We start from the raw sequence: 18,725 nt of genomic DNA, 5'->3' as shown, positions 1-18,725 counted from the left end.
TTGGTAAAGAGTCAGAAGATAGTTACTTGGTTACTCAAAGAATATTTATTGAGCAACTACCAAGTGTCCTGCATCAGTGTATTAGTAATCCATTTATGTTTGACACATTATCCCCAAACTTAGTGTCTTAAAACACACACACACACACACACACACACACACACACACTCATTATCTCTCAGTGTCTGAGCCGTAGGAACTTGAGAATTGATTAGCTGGAATCCCCTCACTTGGGATCTCTCACAAGAATGCGGTCAACGTGTCTTTTGGGAGTCATCTCAGTGCTCAATGGAGGAGGCTCCCTTCTGGGTTCATTCCCATGGCCACTGAATTCAAAGTCAGTAGGTTTTAACAAAAAGTCTGAGAATATGCAGTGCCCAGCTCACTCACATGACTATGGGGAGGCCTCAGGTCCTAGCTGGATATTGACTGGAGGGGTGGGGTACCTTTTTTCCTGCCAAGGGCCATTGGATATTTATAACATCATTTGCTGAATATAATTCACTTAATATAAATTTATGCTGCGATGAAAAAAGCTGTTAGATGTATTGAATTTTGAACCTGCAGTTGTCTTTGCAGGGCCAGACTAAATGATTTTGTCGGCTTCTATGGCCCACGGGCCAGACGTTCCCCACCCCTGACCTAAAGGCTGGTTAGAGTTTTGGAAACGTTATCTTCCAGGCTTCTCTGGGACTCCCACACCACGAATGAGTAAATGGACAAGTAAATATGTTATAATCACAGAGAAGCACTTATTGTTTTTCCCTTCACAGAGAGGATAAGAGCTAAGGAATTATTAAACATGTTATTTGGATATGTCAGTTTATTCATTTCCAGATGGAGCTGATATCCACCCACTAGGGAATGCAAGTTAGAAATATTCTTCCCTTCCCAGTCACAGGATCTCTCTTTCTGTCTATGTTAAGAGAGCAGATCTCCACTGCTATTGGTTTAGTCTCATCCATGTCCAGGAATATACAATGAGGTTAATGTGGAAAACAAAAACCACTGAATTGGGAAAACAAAACCACTGACGTCTACCTCTAACATGGCATAACTAGATACGATTTGAGGGATCTGCTAAAAATCTTAGCCTGATCATGTCACTTCCTTGATTAAAGACCTTTAATTGCTTCCCATTGCTTTTAGACAAAAACAAAACAGAACAAAAAACCCAACAATCTTCAAATTTTTCTAGAAGAAGTCACATGTGCTGGCCCTGCTAATTCTCTTTCTTTGTATTCTACCCTCACTGGCCTTCCTGTGTCTCCTACCCCCACTCCCAACACAACTTGCTCTTCTTTGCTTCCAGGACTTAGAATGCACCACAAGGATCTCCCTTGTGAATTTGGGTTTGCTTGCCCTCCTCTTACTCCATTTTGTTAGTGCTACTCATCCTCCTGATGACTGAAGTCTCTAAGTTTTAGTGGGGATCAGAAATCTAGTTCATCCTCATCATTTGACATTCCATACTGGTCTGCTTCTTCTATTTGTAATAACTTTCAAAGTCAGGAGGTTTTAACAAAAAGAATTCATTTATAACCCAGGCAATTTTAGGATATTCCCTGCATCACCACTAGGGGGAGAGCTGCACTGCCCAAGTTTTCTGCTTCAGAGCTTTGATTGTAGGTTATATGATAGAATTGAGTGCAAAAGAGGAAAATTAAGGGCAGATATCAGTGGAGAAGTGGGAGATGAAGGCAGTATTAGTTCTGGGGGGTTAACAAGACAAAACACAAGACAAAAGTCAGAGAGGAATGGCCATTGGGATTCCAGGGGTTGAAAGGATGGAGCACTGCTTATTTAAATTTTATTAATGACATCTTTGCAGAGGGCCCTGCTAGAGGCTGTGGTGCACAGGGTTCTTTGCTTACTATTACTTGCACCTCCATTGTGGGAAAACTGGAGATAAGCAAGTGGAAGGCTCAAATAGGATTTTACCACACTCTTGATCTGTAATCTGCAGACTTGAATTTTTGTTGCACACCCACAGCAGGTGGAAAGGGAGGCAGTGAAGAGCTTGGGCTGCTATGGTTCTGGAGTCTCTGACTGACAAGGTACATTTCTCTGTGCCTTGATTTTCTCATCTGCAAATTGAGAGTATTAGTTTTAGAAGGGTAATGATAAGAATTGATAACAATTAAACCCTAGCTGGTTTGGCTCAGTGAATTGAGAGTCAGCCTGTGGACCAAAAGGTCCTGGGTTCGATTCGAGTCTAGGGCACATACCTGGGTTGCAGGCTCCTCTTCAGCCTGGACCCTGGTCGGGCTTGTGCAGGAAGTAACCAATGGATGTGCTTCTCTCACGTCAATATTTCTCTCTGTATTTCCCTCTCTTTTTCAATCTCTCTAAAAAATCAATGAAAATATATCCTCCAGTGAGGATTAAAAAAAAAAACAATCAAACAAAACCATGCTGATTACATCGGGCTTATTCTGAGTGTGTTATGTCTGAGTCCTTTAGTTCTTAGCTCAACCCTAGGACATAGATATTATTCATATTGTTATTATTATCCCTATTTCACAGCTCAAGAAACTGAGGCATAGCGGACTTAGAAATTTGCCTTAAGTCACATAACCACAAGGGGAAGAGTTAGTGTTTGAACCCAGCAGTCATCCAAACAACATGGTATCTTTGTTTTGATTTGTACACTAGGCAGGTTGGATTTGCAGCCTGGGAACTAAGCGTCTAGTATTTCATTGAATGCTAAAAGGTCAAGTGTGCAGTATAAGGCAACTTACTTTCATCTCCAGTTGTTGGCAAACTGTGGCTCAGCAAACCGCGTCTCGCGAGCCACATGCGGCTCTTTGGCCCCTTGAGTGTGGCTCTTCCACAAAATACCGGCTCTTCCACAAAATACCAACTTCTGCGCATGGGCCACGAAGTTTCAATCACACTGTACGTGCGCGCCCCCACGTGGTATTTTGTGGAAGAGCCACACTCAAGGGGCCAAAGAGCCGCATGTGGCTCGCGAGCCGCTGTTTGCCAACCACGGGTTTATACTAAAGTTTATTATTATTATTTTTAAATTAGCAAAGATTTAAAAACTTTTATTTAGAATACCACAGTGCAGGCGAAAGGTTTTTAAATAAATACAACCAAACACTGTTAATAGACATAAAAGTGGTACCATAGTTTTGGAATGTACTGAAGTTTTGAACCAAGAAAATCTTACTTATGGGAAACTGGACTCAGTTTAAAACAAGGTAAAAAAAAAAAAAATATATATATATATATATATATATATATATGTAAGCAGTTTGAAAAATTCATAATGGGATTCAGCCACAATTTTTTTGAAATCCTCACTGGAGGATATGCTTATTGATTTTTAGAGAGAGGTGAAGAGACAGAGAGAAACATGTATGTGTAAAAGAACATTGATCTGTTGCCTCCCCTAACCTGAAACTTAGGTATGTGCCCTGACTAGGAATTGAACCAGTAACCTTTTGGTACAAGGGACAATGCTCCAGCCAACTGAGTCACACTGGCCAGGGCCAGCCACAAACTTTTTTAATATTGTTTTGCTTTCCCTGAATTTTCTTTTCTCAAATAAAACTTTGTATTTAACAGTATAGACTTTTAGTTGTTTATTAAAGATGAAAAACTTTGGAGTGTAGACTCATATAGGACAAAGAACACTGAATCTAAACCTTAATGGCTAAACAGCTGTGTGAAAATCAAAATGAGGTCAAAGTCTCGCTGGAATAAAATTTCCTTTCCCGTAAATTGTAGAGAGCTGAACTAAATTATGTCCAAAATGACATTAGTACTGAATTCTATGATTTCCAATGTGACACCATGTACATTCTTGTCAGTTTGGAATCTCATAGTCATGTGTGATGACCGTGTCTCACCGTGACACCTGACAGTCTTTACCTGCTGCTCTGAAGAGGCACCCGTGCCAGCACTGGACCACTGATCAATATGTTAGAGGTGCAGGGACTGGAAGAGAAACAAACCAGACCTTAATTCGCAGCTAAGAGTTCGAACACAACAGAGACAGTTTTGGTAGAGATGCTTTAAAAAAATGGAAGAGTCCACGGGACTAGACATTGCTGGGAGAAGAAACTGTATTAGCCCATGTATGTTGGCATCTTGAAACGGGTTGCAGAGAAGAGAGAATAAAGGAAAAGGAGACCTAAAAGGAGCAAGAATAGCACGGGGAGAAGGAAGGGCAGATGGAAAAGGAAGGAAGGTCGGGACAGATAACCCGTGAAGGGAAAATGGGTACAGACAGACTCTGTGTTGTGGGGATTAAGAGGAATGGATTTGACTCTCAATTCTGTCCTTTGCTAATTGTGTGAGCTTGGGCAGTTACTTAGCCTCCCTGAGCCTCAGGTTCCACATCCGTTGGCATCTCAGTTCCCTCACCAGAGTGCATTCTTTGCCATGACATTGTAAGAGGACACAGATATGGCACTTGGCTCAGGGCTGGTCAAGTCTTTATGAGCTGTAGGCGTTATTATTGTTGTGGTGGTGAGGATTAGATGATAAAATGTATCTGAAATTTTTCAAAATAACCCCTGGCACCTGGTAAGCAGTAAATGGTAGAAAGGAAAGGGAATATAATTAATACTAATTGAGAATGCATGAATAATGGTCTTACTGTTGAGCACTATGCTGTCACCACTATGACCTTGTAAGGCTGGATCATCACTTTCACTTTCTGGGTGAAAAAAATCGAGGCTGAGAGGTTACCTGCCCACAACCATTCCACTGGGAAGAGGAGTGCACTCGAATATGTCATTCTGTCTAGCTAGTCGCCTACGCTCTTTCTCTTGCGACATTGCCAGGCACCCGCTTTGGCCCTTTCTTAGTTCATTCAGTTGTTGAAATAACTCTGAGTGGTGAGTATTCTGCTTTATATTTATAAAAAAATTGTAGAAAAATAATATAAACTGTAATTCTCAGATTCCAAAGTCCAGCCTCTTTCCACACTAATAGCATACAAGTGGCTATTTTATAAACTGTTCATGTATAGCTCTGTGCAGGCCAGCACTGTCCAATGGAAATATAACTCAAGCCAAAAATATGACACAGTTGCATGATTTAAAATTTCCTAATAGTCACAGTAAAAAAAAAGTAAAATAAAGCCAGATAAATTGATTTTCATAATATATTCAACTCAATATATCTAAAATATTTTTACTTAAATGTGTAACAAATATAAAAATACAAATAAGGTGGTTTACATTTCTTTTCCTTTGCTTGGTCTTTGAGATCTAGTATCTAACATGTATTACAGCGTATCTCAATTGAGACTGGCCACATTCCAAGTGTTGAAATCCACATGTTGAAACACATGGCCAGTGGCTACCACATTGGATAGTGTAGGTTTAGACACTTTCTCTGTCCACATGGATGATTCTCCAAATTATAGAAGGCACTGGATTTGGTAGCCACAGCAAGCATAACAAAACAAAGAAAAATGGATCAAAGACTTTATGAATTAATCCTGTCAGTGACATTTTGGACCACACTTGCAAAATCTCAAAGAAAACAAGAGTCTAACTTATTTTGCCCTTAAAAATGATTTGTTCACTCAAAGCAGAAACTTGGTTGTTTTTATCCTTTTATAAGAAAAACAAAATTAAAAGGTAGTTAGTCTTCCATGTGGGGCAGAAGGAAGTTTTTAGAATTCATTTACCAGATATTTAGGGAACACAAAACAGGGAGCTTGGAGAATGAGAACTGTGAGGATGCCATGAAAGTCTTGTATCAGCAAAGCTGTCACTTTATAGAGACGTAATCTGACAGGCATAGGGCTGAGTTTGCTTTGGTTAAGAGCTCTCACTTGGAAGGTAATTTCGTGAACTTTACTCAGAAACTCATGGGAAAAGGCAGGAGACAATAACACATGCTTCTGCTTCTTTTATTTACTTACGTCACATGAACCAGATGTCAGAACTCTTAAATTTGGAGATTTTAAGTTTCACAGTGAAGAAGGTAATAGTTAAAGTTGACAGCTAGGGCCAAGGAGTTTTTAGAAGATGCTAAACCTCTGACACTCAGAAGCCACAGTTATAAAATACTTCACTGGAGTGTTTAATAGTTCCAGAGAGTCACAGTGGTGTTCCATGAGCATCCTCCCCAATCCTGGGCCATAATCAGCTCCATTTTTATCTTTGTGATCAATGAACCAAAATATGTGTTTGTGCCTGGGTTTTATGTACTAATTTTAGGTGTATTCACATTGAAATGCCGTTTGCTCATTTTATATTTCTTGCTTGACTTTTTCATCTACACCGTTGCTTTATCAACCTCTCCTTAATATTGTTATAATTCTAGAACAATTAGAAATAGTAGTAATTAAATTACTGAGGTCTGCCTGTGTAGAGTGAGAACATTTCAATTCCATCAGTATGGGTGTTAATTATTTTAGGCAAGCTGTCATTTAGGCTTTCTAAAGTGGATTTTGTTCTTGCAGTCAAGAACATTGCTTAGTGCAGAATTAATTAATCATTATAAATATAAAACCTGCAGTATCAGCTCCTGTGTTCAGATAGGTTTCAAGAGGCAAGGTTGAAGGAGTCAATAGGCTGCTGAAGGGAATCTTATCACGCACCCCACCCCCAATCTGATAAAGGGACAATTAAACCATGCACTTCATTTTTATATAGGCCCTTCAAGTATCAGTTCAAAAATTAAATGTCTACGTTTTTAACACAGTTTTATTTTTGGTATCTTCTTTTAATGAAATTTTAGAAAGCAAGATTGATGAGGAAAGGGCTGAAAATTGGAATTTATTTTAGTCAAAAGAAGATTCCCCTCACCCCACCCAGACCTCTAAATTTCATTCTTAAGCACTATGCAGAATAGAATGTATATCTTCTGTGGGCTCGGAATTTTCTCAGATATTCAGTGGCTGCTTAAGAAATGTTCTATAAGGTCATCATAATAATTGTATTCTGCACATGAAGGCTCATCTTTTGCAAGAGAAAATATTTAAAAAAGTACTTTTTAAAAATAATTGCTCTACAATTGTGTCATTTCTCTGCTCTACAATGGGAGTGAAATTCATCCAAGTTACACTGGAATACATTGACCAACACTCTGAGATCATGCCCATATTGTTAAAGAAACCAATTGGCATAACAATCTAGATAATGATGGTATTAACTAACATTTAATAAGCCAACTATGTAAGAGCCATTCTAAAAGTGCTTTAAATGTAATGACCTTGGATAAGCGCTTTTTGTGTAATTGTCTCATTTAATTCTTACCACTCAGAAGCAAAGGTATTCCCCAATATGGAAAAATTTGCTCATTTTTAATGTGATTTGGCTAGGTCCTCAGAGTTAAAAGAAGCACTTATCTATTTAAAATTATATATTGAGGTTGGTCCTTTCCAAGGCATTTCTTAAGAACAAGACAAAGTGCTCTGCTTCTCAAACGTCAATGTCTCTAGACAGAGCTCCTGAGCATCTTGTCACCCTGAAGGTCTGGTTGGGTCTGCAGTCCCGCATCTCCAACAAGCTCCCAGGTGATGTTGATGCTGCTGGTTTGAGGGACACATTTTGAGAACAAGGACAGAGTCTCTATTTAAAACAATGTTGATGCTATAATAACCAAAGGATGATGTCATAATTGTTCTGAGGAGCCAGTTAGTAATTGCAGCTGAGGGAATCAGGCTTAGCTTTGTCCAAGGAATAACATTTGAGTTGGGTCTTGAATACAATGGGTAAAAGTGAGTGGAGGGAGACGTTGCTTAGTATGTTCTTACTGATTGAATGTTTGATAGAAAAGATGTAGACTATGTCCCCAACCATGTTGGAATATCTACAGGGCTTTTGGCCCTCTCACCAGAGAACCAATGGGGATCTCTATGATTGATTGGTGTTCACACATGCATTGTACAGTCTCTTCCAGTTGTTCCTTCTTCAGCAATTACAGCATCTGCCTGCATCAGGGCAGGTGGTGACTGGAAAGTATGATGCGGTCTCTGGGGCACAGGGCATTAATTATGCAAGCACCTCCATTTTTAAGTTTATTTTAAAAGCTACTATTTTATGATTTGTATCACTACAATTATGTTTCAGATAGAATTAAACTGTTTTTGAATCCAATGAAAGAAAACCTATTTTTAAAGAATATCTCAGTTGCTATGACTCGGAAGCCGTGCCAGCTGGCGCAGTATAATCATCAGAGCAGAATTTGAATGCATTAGGGATGAGCAGTTAGGGGGATTGATGAGTGAACTATATTTAATATTTAAAAAATTATTTTTTAGTGTTTTATACTTCTTAAGACTATATCAATGTCCTAATGATATAAATAACCATTTCCATTTTTACTGATAAAGTTCTATGGTCTTCTGGGTAAAAGTTATCAATACTACTTTTGAGAAAGGGATATTTTTCTGGTGTGCAGAACCCCTTTCTGGTGTCCATATATTGTGTCTGTAAATTATGATGTTTTCTTTTCTCCAAAGCCATGTGGTTCAAAATGTTCTGAGTAACTGTGTGATCTGCAAGTCTACATTCTTCCTCAGGTGGTTCTTTCCAAGGTCTAGATTTGGGGGACATTATTGGGAAGCCCTAATGAGGCTGCACATGGAAGTTGGCTTCTCCCTTCCACTTTTACCTATAGTAAAGGGAATACTTGTCCTCCATCTATCTAACTTTACTGCTCCTTTCTGAAGAGATGGATGTAGGGAATAGGTCTGATTATTTATAATCCCAAATCCAGACATATATTAAAGGGTTTATCTGGTAAAAGTGTGATAAAAATGCAAGGAAAGCATTTATGTAGTGAAAAACAACGCCAACCTTTGAGTCAGCCCTGAATTCAAATCCTGCCTCTTTGGCTAACTAGTTATCGACCCAATTACTCAACCTGTCCAAGCCTCCTCTGTAAAATATTGATAACAAAACCTATCTCCCTGGATTGTAAAGATTAAATGATATAAGATGTATAACTCACTTCATTATCTCTCTATATCACCGAGGCTGGCATCTAGTAGAACTCTACTGTGAGTTATTTTCCTCATTTCTCTTCTCTTGAACAAGTAAATTTATTTATCTTCCCCCTTCTCCACCCCCACACATACACATCCTCTGTACATTCATAACCCTTTTTCACTTCATCATAATCACTTGACCTACTATGGAGGGAGGAACATATTTGTTGGGAATGCAGACGATCCAGGGTAACATCTATCATACATACACTCAATGAAAATTATACTGTTGTGTTTTTCTTTCCTTACAATACAGCCCTATTTAAACTCAGATTTTTTCCCTTATGATACACCTGCATTTTAGAATGTGATAAAAATGGTTTAAAAAGTCAGTCTCCTCATTTGCAAAATTATGGGATTTTATCATAAGGCTGGCAAAGAACCTTTGTGTTAAAAATTCTATAGTTATATAAAATGCCACAGTGTTGTTACCCTTGAAACTATTTTGTTTGTTGTTCTGGTTCCATGTAATTTCCGTAATAATTAGCCAAGGCTTGCATATATAGTGCTTTTATACTTTCTTTCATTACACATAAAGGTAGAGAAAAATAGAATTATTTTTCTTTATCAGCAAAACCGCAAAAATATGACCTCAGTAAGTTATGAAAACCACACAGAAGCACACACACAAAAAGCCTATTTCAATGTGCCATTGCAATGGGTTTTGGCCTGTATTTATTAATTATTTCATTTAGTGCACATTTGCTGAGCTCAACTCTACCATGTCCAATAGATACTGGAGCACGTGGAGATGAATAAGAGTTGCTCCTTGCCCTTAAGAGGCTCTTGATAAAAAATGGCAAAAGAAAAGGTGATGGGCACAGAAAACATATCACATTGGTGACAATCATTGCTTAGAAAAGCAGAACCAGTAGGAGATACACACTGTGGACAAAAAAGGAAGGTACTGTAATAAATCTAACCAAAAGTAACCTCACAGGGTGAGTGATTTCATCATAAATTCCTAACTGGGCAGGTTATGGAGAGTAGCCATGCCTCAGGTCTGTAACATCTTTAGTAAAAGGTTTAAGCCAGCCCTGTCCATTGTTATTGTGCATGTAGGTTAACACCTTTGAATTGCCAGAATAATTATCTTTGCCAGACCCCTTAAAGGTGTAACCACCCTCAAGGGAGCATTTGGGATCATGGTTCCTGGCATTTGTCCTCAGTTTAGCTTAAGTAAACTCATAAAAATTCTGTACAGGTTTGGGTGTTTCCTATGTTGGCAATATTAAAAGATTTACTGCAATGAATTGGCTTATGCAATTGTGGGGACTGTCTAGGCAAGTCCAAAATCCATAGGGCTGGTCATCAGGGAAGGCCAGCTGGAATTCATGGGATCTGGTGAAGCTTCTGTCCCCGGGAAGAACTGATGTTTTATCAGGGAAGCCCCAGCTGCAATTCAGGTCTTTCAGGGGATTGTAATCAGGTCCAGCCAGATTATCTAACACAATTTATTTAAAGTCAACTGGTTATGGACTTTCATCCCAGCTCCCAAATACTCTCAAAGCAACTCCTAGATGAATGTCTGATTCAATAACCTCTGCTAGAGCCAGCCAAATTGACACATAAAACTGATCATCACAATCATCATTTGCAAAATCCTCATGAGTCTAATGTAGATCTCTTCCCAAATCACAGACAATGTCTGCTGAGCAAATATTGCAAGAATATGTTTCCTAAAGTACTATCAATTTACCTCAAAATTATAATCAGGAGTTTTACTGTGGCTTCCGAAGTTCAGGACTCTTGAAGCTATAATGTCTTTAGGGAGGAATTAAGTGGAGACGTGAGTTCTATATTACTCCCTCTCAACCATGTGTGGGTAGTGTGGGAGAAAAATACAAGTCTAGAGTATTCTAAAAGAAATATAAATGCCCAGTTCTAATAAAAACATATTCCTTTATTATAAATTCACTGAATGAACCTACTTTCATAAAGTAGGAACACTAATTTCTTTAGATGAAAGGCTTATTTGCGATATTATTATCTATAAATCTATTTGCATTTATATATGCATTTAATGAAAACATGAATTTTATAATATACTAGAATCCCGATTCATGAAGGCCCCTTGGCCTGGACCGAAACCAGCTCTCTGAGATCCCCAGTGGGGTCCCGATTTGCGAGAGGGCGGTTCTCGGGTGACACACCCAGGAATCGGGCTCCCTCCTTTCTGGTTCTGGGTATCAGGTGCATCACCTGCTGCCAAGTGACTGCAGCTTGGCAGCTCCTGCATTGAGCATCTGCTCCCTGGTGGTCAGTGCATGTCATAGCTATTGGCCAGGTGGTTGGTCTCTTAGGCTTATATATATAATACTAGAGGCCCAGCGTGCATGAAATTATGCATGAGTAGCTTGCTTCTGCTTGCCTCAGCTGGCCACCCTGACCATCGCCGCTCGTAGCTTGCTGCCCTGCCCTCGGCCGCTCATAGACCTCTGCCGCTCGTAGCTCTCCACCACTAGTAGCTCGTGCCCCCCCCCCCCCCCCCCCCGCACACTGCGAAAGCCGCTGCTCGTTTGGTCATGACAGTGTTACAGTGTGACGGCCATGGGCCTTTTATATAAGAGATAGATGTAAATAGCCCTGGCAATGGGCAAGGAGACACCTGATTGTTGGTGTTGGTCTTATGTCAGTCAGGGGCAAAGCAGCTGTTCAGTCCTTAGTTCATCCTAGCTTGATGCCTGTGATGGTGGCCAGAGCTGTCTCGTGCCTGGATCACATAAAAATAAATAATATATAAATATATGTATGGACATTTACATGCAAATAAATGTTTTATAAATTTATCTATTATATATTATATATGTAAGCACATATAGACACATGCATGTATATATGTATCTATATCTATATATCTATATCTATATCTATATCTATCTCTCTATATATTATCTATAATCAAATACACAGGAGAAATGTTGAAACATTTAAACAATGTTCTTTGCCAGTGCATTTTTCCAAGTCTTAATCTGTTGACATCATTGTCATTTTTAAGAGGGAGATTTGGGTCTAGCCAATGTGGCTTGCTGGTTGAGTGTCGAACCATGAACCAGCAGGTAATGGTTCAATCCAGGTCAGGGCACATGCTTGAGTTGTGTGCTTGATCCCCAGTAGGGGACATGAAGGAGGCAGCTATTTGATGATTCTTTCTTATCATTGATGTTTCTATTTCTCCCTCTCTCATCCTCTCTGAAATCAATAAAAACACATTAATAAAAAAGAGGGAGATTTGAAATTAGCTTTAGTCAGATTCAATTGATCATAGGAAACCTTTATTCAAGGGCTCACTATTTGAATTATTATTTATTTCAATGCACCTTTAAAATATGTGTAATAAAGTATCATTTATGGGGTTAGGGATGGGATGGGTTTGCAATTAAAAAGCTATTCAAATCCAACGAAAATTTTTGTCATAACATGCGAGAGGTGGAAGAGAGCTTCAAGGTTGTCTAGTCCTATCACTCATCGGATGGATAATACTTTTATTTTCCTTCAATCACACAGCTGATCAATACTTCATATATAAAAGAAACTGCAGAGTCTGACAACATGATCCATCACATTGTCTCCATCATTATTTTGATAATGCCATTTGTCATTGTCAAAGGTCTCCAACAAAAATGTTTCTAAAGAGAAAACCAACAGATTAAGAATGAAAGCAATGCCATGCAGTGTGTTTCACCTAGCACTTACTGAGGGTCTGTTGCAGGCAGGGCATGGAGTAGCTCATCTCTCTCTTGGGGGGATGGACCTGGCCCAAACTATTATAATAAAACACAAGTAATGTTCAGGTGTGAACAAATGGCACAAAAATGCAGTGGATAAGGCCATTTCTTCCACTTGTAGAACTGTGTGTATTGGGGGTGGTAAGGGACTTAACATAGGTCATCACTGTTGAGGTTGATGTTTTTGATGAATAAGATTTCACCAAACTGAGTAAGATATAAAGAGAATTCCATGTGCAAAGGAAAAAGAATGAGGAAACATCCAGTGGAGTCGAGTCCCAGATGATTTGGGGAACTGGGTGTTAAAAGGTTCAGAATATAGGATGAATATGAGAAATGGGAGGCATTATGGATTGAATTGCCCGCCCCCTCCTCGCCCCCCCCCCCCCCAATGTATATGTTGAAATCCTAACTCCAGCACCTTAGAATTGATTTTACTTGAGATAAGGTCTTTACAGAGGTAATCAAGTTAAAAGGAGATAATTAGGGTGAGTGTTAATACAAAATTACTGGTGTTTTTTAAGAAGAGGACATTTAGGACACACACACACAGAGGGAAGGTGATGTAAGGAGACACAGGGAGAAGACAGCCATCTACATACCAAGGAGAGAGGGCTGGCACAGGAACCAACACTGATTTTAGATCTCTGGCCTTGAGAACTGTGGGTCAGTAAATTTTGGTTGTTTTGGCCACCCAGTCTATGGTACTTGGTTAGGGCAGCTGTAGGAAACTAGTGAAGGAGGTGAAGCCAAAAATGTACATCGGGATTGGACTGTGAGAGCCCTTCTACTATGTATTCAGCATTTGAGCATTGGGGAGCTTCCTAGTCAGAGGTACCTTAACAAGCTAACTTTGCAGCAGTGGAAAAACTTCAGGTTGGAGGAGGCAAGGAAGGTGGCTGGAAGCCAGAGACTGGGCTTCTTCAATGGGCCAAGTGAGATGTGTCTAAGGCCTAAATTAGGCCAGATACCCTTGGTGAGATTAATAAAATGTTGCCTAGATAAATCTGATAAACCATAGGACAGAACCCACAAAGAAGGAGAAAGCAAAACTCCCATTAGATTTGTAGTCCTTTTCCCATCAGATTAAGCTCAAGTGGGCAAGAATGAATGCATTGTTTCAAAGGCAATGGATTAGATTTGACTATAACCCTCTTGGGGCCCATAAGGCTTTGCAAATCCACTCTTCCATTCACTTCTTCCCTCTAGGTACCTTATCTATGGCTTCCTTTGTGATCTATAAACATGCCCATTTCTTTCTCAGCCAGGGCCTTTGCATTTGCAACTCTCAATGCCTAGAAGACTCCACTGTTAATGGAGGAAAATGTGCCTCCTCTCCTCTGGTTGTTGCTGGAGGTGGAGTCCTTGCTATATCCCAAGAAAAGGAATTTTCTGAGAATCACACAGAAGAAGGAGTGATTTTTATTTGTGTGGAATTAAATCCCTGTATTTTCAAAGTCCCATTTCCTTTAGTCCAGCCATTGAAATGTAGCTAAAATCAGAGCCAGTGTCCAGAGTTTCCATTACATGTTGGAACTGGATCCAGGACAGCATCAGGTGGTAACAATCCATTAGTCCATTGTGTGGGAGGGTCTGCATGGCCATGGACCACATGGGAGAATGCCAGGAAGCCAAGTATGAGCCATGAGCCAAGTGTGTCAAGATAAACCAAGAGAGTGAACTTCTTTGCTCAGGGGATTCTATACCACAAATATCCATACCCTTGCAGTGGCCATATGCATTCTGTCCAATCACCTGTATCCCCAGGTGTGATTGATGGGCAAGTACCTTCCTATGTCATCCCAACTTTACTTGGCATGTATCTATCTTCCTTTTGTTGTATCCCTCCCCCGGTGCTTTGCAGGGGACATGCCTATAATGTCTGGCCTTCTCTTTGCTCCTTTCCTATTATTAATAACTAGATAATTATAATGTGATCACTACCAGACATTGCCACCCCTCCCCCCATCACCTGAATGGCTTATTCTCTTCCTTCTGGTTTTAGTGCCCTTATCACCTCCTTGGAAGGACTGCCCCCTTTTCTGAGCACTCTGCCCTCTGGGTTCTTTGAGGCCTCAAAATACTTCTCAGGCTCCGTGTTAAGATTGCTTATTTATTTATTTTTATTTATCCTCAGCCTCTCCCACTTCAAGTCTCTGCACGCCCCCAATATAATGCAAACTCTAAGAGTATATAACATTCCATCTCATTGTATAGCTCCTCCCTGGAGTCTAGTGGAGTCTCTAGTACATAATAGAAGCTCATTAAATAGTGCTTAAAAAATAAATGTACCAACCAAAACTATTTTTCCTTATGAGTGGCAGGAAATGATATAAATATTATAAAATATTGAAATGGTTGTAGTTTTCTAAAAGTTGAAACCTCTTCAGTATTTTGTATCATTTCACCTTTACTCAAACAGATGATATTTTGGGTTAGTACTTTAGAATTAAATAGATCACCCTAATAATAACTTTTAGAGAAAAATTTAAATTTCCAAAAATGTAGCAACAGACAGCAGTGAGTTATGAAAAAGGTGAGTTTTGACTTCACATTTTCTCATGGAAAATATTTTAAACCAACTAACATTTAAAAAAATTGTATAAAGATCTGGCCAACACAATGGAAAAGGAGTTAATGATTGCATCTGTTATTTGCTCTCCTTCCTTGGACTCTGTGAGTCTGTGATTGGCATTAGGCTGTGCAACAGCAGATAGGCATCCTCTGACCTTTGGTTGGCTTAAGCATTTATGCACGTGATGGCAATCTTTCATTAATTTTGGTAGAGCAGAAGCCATTCTGGCAGGGAGGAGAGATCATGGCTTGCTTTTCTTCAGCAATCTTCCTACCAAATAGCTGAAACTATTTCCCAGTGACAGGCAAAACTGAGCTTAATGTTTTTTTCCAGATGAGTATGGTGGCTTCCATGGATGGAACATGATGTGGGTAGATGGGCTCAATGAAAAGCAGAGAGAAGAGAAAGCAAAAATGAAGAGTATGCATGGGCTAGATACATTTAGGGATTTGGGCAGACTACTTAGAGAGCAGGATGTGATGCCAATGGGCAGGAAATAAAGTTCCCTGTGATTTATGTTGTGTTAAAATGCAGTATACTCTGACAAACCAGCATTCCCTCACTCCTTCCTCCTTTCTTGGTTTTCCACCCACTGCTTTCAACTTTACCCAGGCTTGGAATAAAAGATACAGTTTTGGTAAAAGGGTGGATATTTCTCCCCAGCAAGAATGAAAAGAACACAATGGAATAGGAAACTTTTTCAATGTCTCCCTCCCCATTCATTGAGCCAATGTTTTCTGTGACCTTGATGATATAAATATTAAGGAATAGTACCTTTTATGAAGCATGCACTATGTGCTAGGACTGTACAATGTACCTTAATTGCGTTTGTCTCCATGTAATGAAGAAACTAAGTCAGCAAGGATTTAATTACTTTCCCAAGTCATTTTGGCAGGTAGGAGGCAAAGTATGGATTTGACTTGAGACCTAAATACTTACCACATTTTCCTTGTGGCTCCTTATAATCCATTTTCCAAACAGCAGCCAGGGTTCATTTAAACATACAAACTACTTTTTTTTTTCCAGATGAGCATAGTGGCTTTCATTTATAGCCTCCCTTCATACCTGCAATAAAATATTTATAACTCCAAGCCCCAGTTTATAAGCAACACATGAACTGTCCACATCTCCAGTTTCTTGAGCCATTCTCCCCATCATGCACTACCACTGGTTGGAACAACATAAGCTTTTTCTTGCCACAGGGCCTTTGCATCAGCTGTTTCCTCTACCTAGAATGCTCTTTCTCTTCATTGATATGAGTTATACTGGTTCCTCCTGGTTTTCAGATCTCAGCTTAAATGGCTCCTCCATCAGAAAGACCAACTCTTTCTATTACCTCTTTCAAGAGTATACCTTGTCCCTTTCTGTCATATTGACTTATCTTAATGTTCTGAAGAATCCTCATTGCTATCTCATTATTTCCTGTTTTTGTTTGTTTGTTTTGTTGGTTTTTGCTAGTTATATATTTCCCCCCCAATTAACGTCAGCTTCCTAAGAGAAAGGACCTTCTTTCTTCTTTACTATTGTAGCAAAACAGGGACTCTGTAGCCTAGAATAGTGCCTGAAATATTGGTTGAGTGAATACATGGACTTGATAAGTTCTCCCTGTGTCATTTCAGTTAATTTCACATATTTATTCTCTAGACTAGGTCCAATAATAATTTATATAAAATCCTATGACTGCCTTATAATGATGTCTAAGCCCACATTAGATCATGTAACAGGTAAGAAATTCTATGGCTTGTTTTAATTTCTGAAAAGAATAATTATTTTTAACCCTGATATTTTTTTTTAGTTTTTCCATCTTAAAAAGTGGCACTGCCTTGCATAAATCAGAATAACTAACAATTATCCTTGACTCCTTTTTCTTCATCAGTCCCCACATTATCAGTCACCAGGGTCTATAGATTTTACCTCCAAAATATGTTTCATATTCATTTATTTTCTCCTTTCCCATTGCTACAACCTAGTCCAATCCCCCATTATTTTTTGTTTAGTTTTGTACAATAACCCCTTATTGGTTTTGCTACTTTTGCCTTTCTACAATCTTTATCCAAATTATAATCAGAGAAATGCTTCTAAAATACAAGTATAACCCCACTCTACTACACAGCTCTCATCATATTAAAATGAAGTACAAGATTCTGCCTTCTTGGACACTAAAACAATTGCTTCCCCAGCTTAGACAGTTACGTTGATTCCTTCCCATTGAGTGCTATTCCTTACAAGTGAAGTACATTTGAATAGTCCAGTGAAGAAGGCTGATAATACTCTACCCCTTAGAACAGTCCATTGAAGACTGATAATACTCTACCCCATTTTATAGATGGGAAAATCAAGGCCTAATGCATTAGTAGCGTTGGACAAGATCAGAATAACTGAGAGTGATCATAAATTTCTCGCTTTCTCAATTCCCTCACTCAAACAGTCATCAAATTCTATGATGTTCTATATATAAGGAAACTGCTCTGAGAGGTTAAATATGTCTCACACAGTTAAAGAAGGACCACTCTGGGAACTGAAATCTCTTGATTCCTAAACCGTGTTTTATTTCAATCTCACTATAAGATTTTTTTTTTTTTTGTCTCCCTCATGGGTTCTATCCAGGACTCCAAAAGGCCATTATTCAGTGTTAACCAGGTCTTGGTTGCTTTGTAGATTAACAAAATATTTCTGTGTCCTTAGAGCTATAAAGCAGTAGGGATAATTTGAGGAAAAGTTAAGTTTTCTGCAGGGTAAGGATCTTTCCCATGACTGTGATCATATTTCATTGACTGTCTTGCCTTGTACCAGGCACTATCCTAAGAGGATAAAAGATTAATAACAATACTTTTAGGTGATATCTATTGAGACAAATATACCTTTCAAGTATAGTTGTTTGTATTTTCGGTGTTTTATTCAATTTTTATAACAACTCCATGATGTGGCTACTATTATTATTCCTGTTTTACAGACAATAAAACTGAGGCACAGTGAGGTTAAGAAATTTGACCAATCTTACAGGAAGTGAAGGGACACAGGTATTAACTCACACAGTGTGTCTCTAAAGCCATGACACCCTAGAGTTCTCAATGGGAATAACATACAATCCCTTTCTATAAAGATTTTCTTGTTGGTGTGGAAGAGAGACCCATAAATAGAACACAATGTGATGATTGTTATGATTCATTAAACAAATCCTTCTGCTGACTGCTATATGGTATTTTTTTTTTAATTAAATCTTTATTGTTCAGATTATTACATTTGTTCCTCTTTTTTCCCCCCATAACTCCCCTCCTTCCAGCTCCCACCCCACCCTCCACCCTCACTCCCCACCCACTGTGTTCATCCATAGGTGCATGATTTTTGTCCAGTCACTTCCCGCATCTCCAACACCCCTTTTTCCCCCAAGAATAGTCAGTCTATTCCCTTTCTATGTCCCTGATTCTATTATAATCACCAGTTCATTCTGTACATCAGG

The 18,725-nt window shown here is 39.1% G+C and overlaps 1 long non-coding RNA gene and 1 pseudogene across 1 annotated transcript in view; both read left to right on the top strand.

Moving 5' to 3' along the window:
• The window catches only part of LOC138997169 (uncharacterized), a 370,451-nt gene that overhangs the window by 26,319 nt on the left and 325,407 nt on the right, over positions 1-18,725 (top strand). The window lies entirely within an intron of this gene.
• LOC139001444 (small nucleolar RNA SNORA48) lies at positions 11,545-11,688 on the top strand (annotated as a pseudogene).

The sequence above is a fragment of the Myotis yumanensis genome, unplaced genomic scaffold (assembly GCF_028538775.1).
Source record: "Myotis yumanensis isolate MYYU_CA2020_CCGP unplaced genomic scaffold, mMyoYum1.0.hap1 SCAF_1, whole genome shotgun sequence".
Lineage (NCBI taxonomy): Eukaryota > Metazoa > Chordata > Mammalia > Chiroptera > Vespertilionidae > Myotis > Myotis yumanensis.
The sequence above is the reverse complement of the archived record's forward strand: the minus strand, read 5'-3'. Positions and strand labels throughout refer to the sequence as shown.